We start from the raw sequence: 13,016 nt of genomic DNA on the forward strand, positions 1-13,016 counted from the left end.
ACTAATTTTTCTCACGGGCCACATTGTTGTTCCGGTTTCCCTCAGAGGGTGCCGTTATAAATGTATAATAAAAATATTTAGTCATCATATTTACATCATCAATTTCTGAACTAGTTTTGGAATCAGAAATCAAGGGTAAAGTGTTTTTCAACTATTCAGGTTTGGTAACACATAAATGCTTGTAATATCTCAACTTTATCATTTATGATAAATGACAATTTGAAATTTTGGTACAGATTTGCACAAGAATCATGTAAATTTGGCTTCGCAGGCCACATAAAATCATGTGGCGGGCCAGATCTGGCCCCTGGGCCTTGAGTGTGACACCTGTGCTTTACATCCATCAGCAACTAGATGAACCTTTTGATATATATATATATCCATCCATGCATTTTCGTAGTCGCTTATCCTCACAAGGGTCACAGGAGTGGTGGAGCCTTTCCCAGCTGTCATCGGGCAGGAGGCAGGGTACACTCTGAACTGTTTGCTTGCCAATACTTTTTCCTAGAGATCCCCACATGAATATTCTGATAGAAACGTGCAGCGGTTGCATCTGGAAAACAATGGAGACCATAAAACGCATGCGGTATTTTAGATCAAGAGTGTCCTTTCAGATCCAGCCTCCTAAGTTTCGGGCTTTCAACGACCTGCCGTTTTGCCACCTTTGCAGCACACTTCAAGCTTCCGCCTTCTGCTCCTGCAATAGTTTTACATCTGTTGCATTCGCCAGAAGATCTTGGCAGAAGTGGCGTTTGGTTGCCAGGGGTTTTGAAGTGGCAACTGGAATACGATATTTGGCTAGAGGCGCTCAACAGACGCTGTGGTCGCACTTGTCTGAGTCAGTCGATGGAGGTGGCAGCTGCCGCCTGCTTTTTGCTAGAGTCACAAAGCTATTTCCAGACACTGAATGTGACGTTTGAACAATGAAGCAGGTCAAAGCTTTTTTTTTTCTGATGGCCTAAACACAGAAGCACATTCTATTGTTTTCTTTGTTTGCCTATTGTTAGGTCATTTCTTAAAGTTACTGATATACAATCCATCCATCTATACATTCGTTTTTCTTAGCCGCTTATCCTCACAAGGGTCGCGGGAGTGCTGGAGACTATCTCAGCTGTCAACATGAAGGAGGCAGGGTACACCCTGAACTGGTTGCCAGCCAATCCCAGGGCACATGGAGACAAACAGCAGAGGGGAAATTTAGAGTTCAAACTATAACTTCAATGTTGAAAGTAAATAAATGTACTTTTAAACCCCATTTTTTTTACATGTTAATACACCGTTTTATTTGTAAAACCGACTAAAATATATAAATTTATTGTCATATTGTAAATATTTGAAAAATAAAGTAAAACATGAGTTACATTTATCCTCATTATGACTTCAATCTTCAAATGAAACATTTTGAGAAAATGTCAACTAATTTGCAAATTTATTTTTAGTGCTATTATGGTACGGTGTATATATATGTTTTTCAATCTTGTTTTCTCATAATATGATCCATCCATCCATTTTCTTTGCTGCTTATCCTCACGAGGGTTGCGGGGAGTGCTAGAGCCTATCCTGGCTGTCAACGAGCAGGAGGCGGGGTACGCCCTGAACTGGTTGTGAGCCAATCGCGGGGAACATGGAGACAAATAGCTGCACTCACAATCACACCTAGGGGCAATTTAGAGTATCCAATTAATGTTGCATGTTTTCAGGACGTGGGAGGAAACCGGAGTGCCCGGAGAAACTTCACACAGGTGGGGCCGGGATTGAACCCAGGTCCTCAGAACTGTGAGGCCAACGCTTTACCAGCGGATCCACCGTGCTGCCACTTTAAAATTAAATACTAATAAAAAAGTTGAAACCAATTGTATTTGGGTTTTTTTCATATTTCACATTTACATGTTGAGTTGCGAATGCGGTACTAACAATGTTTATTGAAATGAAGTAAACATGCCGCTGGTAAAACTTGAGCCAGGAGCATTATTGCTGTTCCTTAGAAACAAACACAACAGGATGGGTAAAACCACCCACGTGGCTCCTGTTCCAAGCTGTTCCTTGTTTTTGGAACGGTGCTGCTCAACCAAGGTCATTCTTAGATGCTGCGAGGTTTTTGAGTGGGGATTTTTCTTCCACTGAACACATGTATTTTTCATGAACATTACATACGTCTGATAGAAGATTAGCCAAACTGGATTCTATACATACATAAAATCAGAATCTCCTGTTGTGGAATGGTGGATTTTTTTTTTTTTTTTTTGGAGGAGGAGGGGGGGGGGGCGTGCCATCTAAACATGTCATTGCAGGCTTTGGCCACCTGAGGCCGCAGCAGGACAATAAAAAGTGTCTTGGGCCTAATTTGCCGTTGTCAAGCTTCCCCGCAAAGGGTCGCACAGTTCACAGTCATTACACCGGAGCAAAATGTTAAGTTTTAAAACATCTGAAGGCGTCAAAACATCAAAGTCTAATTATAGTATTTCGAGTCATGCGTGTCGGGGTTTTCATAAATAATTTACTTTTTAATGAATAGGAACTTTTTGGGTTTCATTTGCTCACTGTTTTTGTGGTCATTGCAGGTGCAGCCTGTAGGGCAAGCAGCACAACATGGAGAGGAACCTACTACGACGTCACAAAATATAAAAAAAAATTGAGATGCAGAAAGAACGTGCAGATGAGGTACGTTCACACATAATGTGACCTTTAACGGGTTGCCCCTGAATGCACTGTTGTATATTATACTTCACATCAGATTTAATGACATCCAATAGCCTAAATTGAGATGAGCAGTTTGCATAAATTATGTAAAAATGCTTAGCTGATATTTTAACCACCAAGCACATTGTTGCTCTTTAATCTATGTAACATAAAAATATTAGTCTTGAAAATACATATTAAGCTTGAGTTTTGGCTTCAAAATATACCTTTTATCTTCAAAATAAACTACCGGTAGTCTCAAACACGTTTTAATTAAGTAATTAAAAAAATACTGCTTTATTCTTGTAATATTATGACGTTAATCTTGAAAATACACCAATTTATTCTTCTAATATTAGACTTGAAAATATCTCTTAAGTAATGGGACAAGCCGAAAGAAACTTACTTATTATACAAATCATGTAATTATGACAATTCAAAGAAAATACTTCTTGGAATATTACATTTGCAATCTTTCATGCAACCAAATTACTTAACTTGACTTTAATCGTGAAAAAATTTCAAACTATAACTTCAACCTTGAAAATATATAAATGCATTCTTAAACTCCAATTTTTTTTATATGTTAATACATCTTTTTTTTTAAACGGATTAAAATATACACATTTATTGTCATATCATATATATTTATAAAACAAAGTAAAATCTGAGTTACATTTATCCTCATATTATGACTTCAACCTTCAAATTACACATTTTTAGAAAAACTCAACTAATTTACAAATTTATTTCTAGTGCTATTATGGTTTGATATATATACATACATTTTTTAATTCAGATATTTTCCCATAACATAATGTTAATCTTAAAAGTATTTGTTCTTGAAACACTACAATTTTACATTATAGTCACGTTTGTTTTTAATAGCACTTAATCACGAGAGAGTCTCAAAAGCCGACACTTGGCAATGATTGACAACACCCCCTCATCTAAACCCCCCAATTGGGCAAGGAAAAACTAATAAAATCTCATTTTGGGGAAAAAAAGAAACCTGGAATAAGGGACAGTAGATGGGGTGCAGGGGGTAGAATCCCTGTTCCAGGATGACCAGGTGGTAATGGACTTAGAGTGGGCAACATTTTTTACAAAGTCCGCTGCTGTGCAATCTTTGTAAGTATGACATGAAAGTCAATTTAAAGAGAAAAAGGCACCCCAGGGAAACATCTTCGGTGGTTCCGTCTCAGGACCTGAATCCTCCGTGGCCACGACTCAGTGGGAAGTGGTCCAAACACAACTCTTGTCCCAGTTGGTTAGTGCAGAACCCAAACAGCAAGAGCCTCAGAGTCCATGAACATGTACTCCATATTATTTCATATACACATTTATTCTGCTAATTTTAAGGCTTTAACCTAAAAAGTATGAAAATTTTTAGAGTTTAGTCATGTATGAAGATGCTGAGGTTTTCGCTTGGCGTGAACAGGTTGGATAGGATTAGAAATGAGCTCAATAGAGGGACAGCCAAAGTTGGATGTTTTGGAGACAAGGTGAGAGAGAGCAGACTTCGATGGTTTGAACATGTCCAGAGGCGAGAGAGTGAGTATATCGGATGAAGGGTGCTGAGGATGGAGCTGCCAGGCGAAAGAGCGAGAGGAAGACCAAAGAAGAGGTTGATGGATGTTGTGAAGGAAGACACGAGGACAGTGGGTGTTAGAGAGGAACATGCACGAGATAGGCTTAGATGGAAAAAGATGATACGCTGTGGCGGCCCCTAACGGGACAAGCCGAAAGGAAAAGAATCAACAAGTTAGATTTTCGTCATGTGCAGTATTAACAAGGAGTCAAAGAAGAACTCGAATGGTTGATTCACAGTTTTTGAAAAAACTAGATTCAGTGAGTTCCCAACAGAGTTCTTTTATTGTTCAAACAAAATTAACTGGAATAATGAAAAAAAATATATATCGGAAGGTTGGATAAAAACAGAACAAGAAAAGTCACTACAAGGTTTTAGAATTACAGCGGGGCTGGTATAAACTAAGGGGGAAAAGTAGGAACAAAAGTGCTTGGCAAAATCAGACTCAGGAATGTCAATCAACAAAATAGCATGGACTCTTGGCAACGTGGAAAAGGATCAGGCTTGCAACAAATGTGAGTTCAGTACAAGGGAGAATGTTAGACAATCTGATGAAAGACAAGAGAAGACGCAGAGCGTTTGCACCTAGAGTTGAAGATCATGTATGCGCTTGAAAAAAAAATCACCATTACTTATTTTTTACTCTACGTTTGATTATTTTTTTTTTCTTCTTCTTCTCCGCATCTGTGTAATCTTTCCCCAAGTCCCCACTTGGTAGAGAGCAAAGCTACAAGCAGTTCTGGCTAATAGCACTCATGCATATTCTAGTGCTGCTCTCCACATATGCATAGCCACCCAGCTGGAAAGCATCGATGACCTCTAGTTGACTCCAGAATACACAGTAACTCCCAACGCTAATCGGGTATTGTGTCCAAATGCTCCGTTTCATTTAGATGAACGCAGGGTATTGTTCTGTACTTTGAGTGCGTGACTTTGATTGCTGCAAAAAAATATTTATTTTCCATTTTCCCAATGAAATTTGTCCAACACGTTAGAAATGAGTATCTCAGAAAGTCGACCCTCGCGAGGCATTAACTATCGCAAAGCACATGTTGCCTTAGAGGGGCAGATCATCATATCGTTTACATTGCATTCAGATGCAGCATGTAACGTGAATGATGAATAACAAAGCGGCATAATGTGCCATATTTCAGGGCCACTGAGCAGCCTGTCTAACTGACACACACAGAGAGAGAGAGAGAGAGAGAGAGAGAGACAGAGAGAGAGAGAGAGAGAGAGAGAGAGAGAACAAGTAGAAGAAGTGTGTGTGTGTGTTTGTGTGTGTGTGTGGGGGGGGGGTTACGGCGACCGCTAGCGCATGTTGCCCAGCAAAACAACAGAATGGGGCTTTGCTTTAAATGATTCAAAGCAAATGGTCAAATATTTATGGAGGTGAAAGATTCATGGTTGCCACTTCTATGAACTTATCGCTCTGTGGCTGCCTTATAAGTGACCCTCCCCACCCCATCCCCCCATCACTTTCTGTTGTGGCTTGAGTTGGTGTTCAGATTTGGAAATTATGTAAAGATTTGTTAGAGTTAATTAAAATTATTAAAATTGTTTATCCATTCATCCATCCATCAATCCATCCATCCATTATCTCCCGCTTTCCTGGGTCGGGTCGTGGGGGAAGTAGCTTCAGCGGGGATACCTAGACTTCCCTTTCCCCAGCCAGTTCTTCCAGGTCAGGTCAGGATCCCGAGGCGCTCCCAAGCCAGCCGAGAGACATAGTCTCTCCAGCGTGTCCTGGGTCGTCCTCGGGGTCTCTCATCCGGATCAGATGCCCCAGCCACCTCATCTGGCTCCTCTCAATGCGGAGGAGCAGCGGCTCGACACTGAGCCCTTCTCGGATGACCGAGCTTCCCAGCCTATCTCTAAGGGAAAGCCCGGACACCTTGCGGAGGAAACTCATTTCGGCCGGTCGTATCCGGGACCTTGTTCTTTCGGTCACGACCCACAGCTTATGCCCATAGGTGATGGTAGGAACGTAGATCGACTGGTAGATTGAGAGCTTTTCCTTTCGATTTAGCTTCCTCTTTACCAAAGTAAAGTAAAATTGTTTAGTAAGGATTAATTGACAAGTGTGAGTGTAAAAATATCCATCCATCAATCCATTATCCATCCCGCTTATCCTCACAAGGGTCACGGGAGAGCCGGAGCCTATCCCAGCTAGCATCGAGCGAAAGGCGGACTACACCCTGAACTGGTCTCCAGGCAGTCGCAAGGCAGATATCAACACCATCACTGAGCGGGAATTGATCCCACGCTGCCCGCACCAAAGTCAGCGTGTGTGCTACACCATCAGTGACTACAGCGTAGAAATATAGTATAAAATATAAATATAATAACAATAATGAGTTAAATATTGTTCATTATTTTTTTAAATTCACATATATATTTTTTTGCTATTAATTTTTGATGGAGAAAAACTGTTGGTGTGTTTGCGCCTCAGTATTTTTTCTGTTACAGCATCTAAGTAGAGGTGCGGTGGCCAATCGCTTGACCTGAGGCATCTGTAGATCTGTACTTTTTTGGTGATGCTGAACTTGAGTCTCATTTGCCCGCGTCATACGGTATGCAGCAGACCTGGGTCTTTTTGAAATATATATACATTGGTTTTTTTTTTTTTTACGTTATTTTCCGACTTCAATCAACACACACCAATTTGTTTTTAGTGTTGTGTTTTCCCCTTTATGATGGATACTATGACCACATTTGGTGTACATTTTGTAGGTTAAAAAAAGAGACATAGTACTGTAAGACCACGTGTTTATATGTATATATCCATCCATCCATTTTCTTAGCTGCTTATCCTCACAAAGATCGCGGGAATGCTGCAGCCTATCCTAGCTATCAACAGCCAGGAGGCAGGGTACACCCCAAACTGGTTGCCTGTCTATCTATCTATCTATCTATCTATCTATCATCTATCTATCTATCTATCTATCTACTATCTATCTATCTATCTATTATCTATCTATCTATCTATATATCTATCTATCTATATCTATCTATCTATATATCTATCTATCTATCCATCCATCCATCCATCCATCCATCCATCCATCCATCCATCCATCCATCCATCCTCCATCCATCCATCCATCATCCATCCATCCATCTATCTATCTATCTATCTATCTATCTATCTATCTATCTATCTATCTATCTATCTATCTATCTATCTATCTATCTATCTATCTATCTATCTATCTATCTATCTATCTATCTATCTATCTATCTATCTATCTATCTATCTATCTATCCCAAAACCGATTGCTGAGTATTTTGATTTGGTAAAATAAAGACTGTAAAACATTATGTGAAGAAGTCTCAAGTTGAATCACTTGTTGTTTTGTCTATATTTCTAATGTGAAATCTGGGAAAATTATCAGAACAGACCGGATGTGATCAGATGATAATGTGTGTGTCTTGGGAGTTGGTGAAGTGGTAGTGATCCATTTCTGCATACAATGTTCTCTGTAACTAAGAAAATATAAAAATGATGGTTGTCCATAGAAATCAGGAAGGGCTCCTGAAAAGTTTTTTCCTTTACGTTTAATCAATCCATCCATTTTGAACAGTGCTTGTCCTCATTAGGCTCACAGGTGAGCTGAAGGGTATCCCAGCTGAATGTACGAGAGGTGGGGTACACCCGAGACTGGTCGGGAGTCAATCCCAGTTCACATATAGACAAACATCATTCAATTCCCAGCAATTGTCAAAACTTCTCAAAGATCAATGCCTCTGAAGGCCATTGTTTTTTTTTCTAGTTTGCTCCATTTGATTAATTTAAATATGTCACAGTAATGTTGGTTCATGGGGTTTTAACAAATGCCTTGTTTCCTCATGTCGCCGTAGGCCATCAGAAATGTTTGATTATTTACCTGGCAAAATCTAGAGCGTGACAAATGTTGACATCAACAGTGGGTGATTGGAGCTGTGTCTCTGAAAATCTGCGGGGGTTCTGCACAAGGAAATGTAAGTAAATTCCGAAGTGTTAAGCTTATGGGAACAGTTCAGATGTTTATTGATAAAATGTCGGCCCACCAGGTGAATGTGAGTCACATCACAGGGCACACTGATGCAACGATCCATCATCTTTGAGGAAACATTGAAACCAACCCAACTGAACATCACTGTCGCACGTCGACAGCGCGTTTGAATGTCACATTATTTCATCTCAACAATTTTTGAGCTGAGAGGACTGTTCTTTGATCGACGAACAACTGTAGTCATTCCTTGTGATCAATATAATCCTTTTTGTCATAGTTCATAGTTATTCATTGGTCATAGTAGTCTAAATAGGGAGTTTTCAAAAAGGATACAGGAGCTAATTCTGTTGTCCATATTCCTTCCAACTTAAACATGCCGACACCTTGTAAGTAATCAGTGCATTTCCTGTGTGATGGCAGCAAACACACGTTATGTTGTTGTGTCAATGCTGGTATGTTTGAGACTGCTGGAAGGCTTTCAAACAAAGGTTTGGGGAGCTGATTTGCTGATAGGTGCAGTCCAACAACAGTTGTGGTGTAAATTAATTTGGATCTCCCCCCTCAAGGGTAACCCTGCCCCCTTGCCTACTCACATGAGACAGAACCCTGGCCGTGGTGGTCTTCATTCAGGCCCCGAGCATACAGTGACACATAACCTTGCCCTGTCACCACCCTCACCAGTGTGTCAGCTAATGTTACCCTGATTGACGTTGAGTCAACACTCCAGCGCTATGAGAGCTGAGGCTCTGTATAACCTAGCCCTTAAAGCAGGGTTAGGACATTTGGGGGCATGGTGCCAGATCATGGGGCCTCTGCGCTTATGACCTACACAAAATATTTAGAACATCCTTCAAAGCAAAATTAGACATTGACTGTCGTGCCTTAAATTCGTGGGGGTTTGTATTTATCAATAGTGGGATGCAAAACAGAAATAGAATGTCTCCAATTTGTAATTCTTCACATTTGAACAACATAAAGATACTTCAGCCTACCATTTCTTTAGCTCATGATATACAGGCAAGTTGGTTAGCTTCATTAGCACAGCCTCTTTATGTGACATTGGTGGCATTGGGTCAAATGCGAACAGTTGCTATGCTAACGTTCAGCAAGATAGGATCCTGGGTACAGAAAACAAAGGCAGATTGAAAAGGATTTTACCCAGCTACCATTGCTAACAGTTGTTATGCTAACATTTTGCAAGACAGCACCCTAATTTGAGAACGTGCTGAACCAAATAAATCAGGATTTCACAGTGTCCCATTTTTAAGCACGGGACTACCATTTTTGGAAAATGAATAGCTCAAACTCTGCTCACAGTTAGTGCACTAACATAGGAAGATAGCAACTTTACTTGAGTGTGCGCAGAGCCTCAGCTCTCCGTTTGCTTGTTTTGAAAGAAGGCTAACATGCTCAAAATTGTTATGCTAACATACGACATGATAACATCCTAAATGGAGAAAGGACTGAAGTACATTTGTAAGGATTTTACATTGCTTTCTATGTGGATGTGTACGTCAGTCCATCAACTTAAGGCCTCTTTACTCTCTCATGCTTGACAATGACCGCATTGCATCATGTGACATACGCATTGCCCCGCGCAACACCTCTGTGGCTCGCTGTCACACATCAAAAAAAGTTGCTGTACGGAAATCAGCTTTTATGATTTGTACGTTTTAGTCACTGTTCCTCCTTGCTCCAGATCCCGCCTATGTCGCCGCCTTCTTGATAGATTTTTCACCATTATTAGACGGATCATCTAGTCATTTAGGTCATTTGTTCAAGCAGACACTATTCCACTGTCGCCATTGTTGTCGCTTTGTTCCTTGTTCTGGAAAAAAAGAGTAAAAACAGCTAGCGGATATAACGAAAAAGTGCTAAGGAAATTCCACCCTATGGGATCCTAGCCAACACCAGCCGTAGTGACACCTCTGACTTTGGGAAGAACTGCAGCATATTTTCAAACCTGCGTGTGTAGGCAAACTACACGCGGCCTAACCTCAGAGATGTACGCGCAGTCACTGCACCCGTGAGTATAAAGTGGGCTTTACAGTTACTATGCTAACATATAGCAAGATAGCACCCTGAGGACAGAAAGTGCAAGAGTAAACTCTTGTCGTGTGCTACCAGGTATAAAAGCGTGTGTATCACATATATGAACTGTACATGTTATTTTATTTATGTATTTATTTTGCAGTAAACAGACGCTTTAGTGATTGAAATATATTGTAATCACAATCTTTTTATTGGACATCAACAATAGGCAGAAATAAAAGGCACCTTGCAGCATGTTTGCAATGGTTGTGCGCTGTCAAGGCCCCTGACGTCTTGTTAGATTTTTACCAAGACGGCATAATAGGTAAAGTGTTTCTATGTAAAATGTGTCCCTCAAAGTCCAATCTACTTGAATAGTAGTGTAAGTCCATCTTTGGACCTTCTAACCTGCAGCTTCACGAGGCTTAACAAGCTGTGATGTTGTCAAGAGGTTTTAATGATGAACCAGGGTGTCGCTTATTGCATGCTTCAATGAGCCTCAGTCTTCACTTCCTGGTCTTTCTTTTGAAACCCTTTACCATGTGTATATACGTAAGTCATTTCTACAGAACACAACTAGTCCACAAGGCCTGGATGTACTGTAGTTTGATCCATGGTGCCTCATTAGGTCATTTACTAATGTATGTAATTTCCATTGGGCTGACACGTTTCATGTTCTGCCGTATTGAAGGAACTGTAGCTTGTGAAGCTGTGTGTATTTAAAATGCCGTCGTGAGGTGACTCGCTCGGTGTTGTTAAATAAATGTGATGTTCCTTGTGACCTTGGGATTTGAATAAGGTATTCAAATTGTGTTTAGACGTTGCAAAAGTGACGCCTGAACCATTTTGACCTCATCATCCAAGGACTATTGGTGAAGGCGGAAACAAAATGCAATTCATTTCCATACTGCATTGAAAGTGGTGATATTTTCTGGTGAAATTTTGTTATCATCCAGATGTGATACACGTACTGTATGTTGTCGCTTTACAACAACGGAAAATCCCTGTGATGCACCCGGAGTTCTTGGTTCAATACATTTTCCATATGCGCTTTTTCGAAGTCACGAACGTCACACAATGAAGTAGTTTGTACATCAGTGTAAAAATACTTTGTCACAAGCAATCTTTACCATAAACCTACTCTTAATCCTTGAGCCCAACCACAGAATGTTGCCTTGGAAGTAGGTTCACTGTATGCCTTTATATAAGATACTGAATGCTACAGGGTGCCCTTGGTTTACGACGGTCACAAATGCCTTGCAATGAACAAGTTCTGACATCACACACACAACCTTAAGACAGAAGTGGTGGCAGCTCTCTTAAGGTTATTGACCAGCGCCTCTCATGTAGTTCTGAGGTGATTCCTCACCTTTCTTAGGATCATTGTTCCGGCACGAAGGGAGATTTTGCTCGGAGCTCCAGTCCGAGGGAGATTGACAGTCATGTTTATCTTTTCCATTTTCTAATAATTGTTCCAACAGTTGATCTTTTTTCACCAAGCTAGCTTGCCCGTAGCCCTTTCCAGCCTTGTGGAGGTCCACAATTTTGTCTCTGGTGTCTTTGGACAGCTCATTGGTCTTAGCCAGTGATTCCCAAACAGTGTGCCGGGGTACATTAGTGTGCCGTGGGAAGTTATCCAATTTTATGTAATTGCTAAAATAACCCCCACTTATTTCAAAGAAATAATGTATTTTTATTCATCTATTTATGCCAGCGAGGCACAATGACAGACAGAACAACAAATCCTCTTCTATTAGATGGCAGGATGTACATACAGTAAGTAATCCATTTTTAGTGACATTTACTTTTGTTGGTGTGCCGTGGGATTTTTCAATTGTAAATTATGTGCCTTGGCTCTATAAAGGTTGGAAATCACTGGTCTTAGCCATGTTAGTAGTTGGGGTCTTACTGATTGTGTGGCGTGGACGTGTATTTATGCAGCTCACGATCTCAAACAGGTGGTTCTAATTTAGAATAGTAAGTGGAGTGTAGGTTGACCCAACAGGTCTTCGAGGCCCACAATTTTGGCTGACTGGCAGGTTTTCAAATACTTATTTGCAGAAGTAACATATAAATATATATTTTTAAAATCATACATTGTGATTTCTGGATTTTTTTTTTTAATATTTTTTTTAGATTGTCTCTCACAGTGGACATGCACCTAAGAGGAATATTTCAGACCCATCCATCATTTCAAAATGGAAGAACTTGCAAAAGCGCAGCGTGTTCAAATACTTATTTTCCTCACTGTGTAAAGTTAACTATTGCATCGTTCTTAGATTCTAGAAAGTTTTCAGTTTTTTTGTAGAAGTATCTGTTGGGAAAGTCGCAAGCAAAACATTTTAATAACACCCATCTTTCTTTTACGACTTAGTTTCATACAATACAATAATAGAGCAATACTGTGTTGACCCAATGTGAAAAATGTCACGACCTGCCATTGAAGTGCATTCTCCGACCACATATACAGTATATGTGTAAATCCTTGGGGAAAAAACAACAATTAGGTCAAAAAAGGAGGAAATGATCAACATGAGAAAACCATGGATGCTTCCAACGGTGCTCTCCATTTGCCATATTCTGGAGGAAAATAAAAGAAGACAGACAGAACTGAGAGTCAAATCAAAGGTTAATTAGAGCCAGGAAAATGTCAACCAATTTTACCCATCACCCACAAGGGAAAGACTGCCCTTGTTGAAAAAGATGGTAAAATATCTCCA

Source organism: Syngnathoides biaculeatus, chromosome 6 (genome assembly GCF_019802595.1).
Source record: "Syngnathoides biaculeatus isolate LvHL_M chromosome 6, ASM1980259v1, whole genome shotgun sequence".
Taxonomy (NCBI): Eukaryota; Metazoa; Chordata; class Actinopteri; order Syngnathiformes; family Syngnathidae; genus Syngnathoides; species Syngnathoides biaculeatus.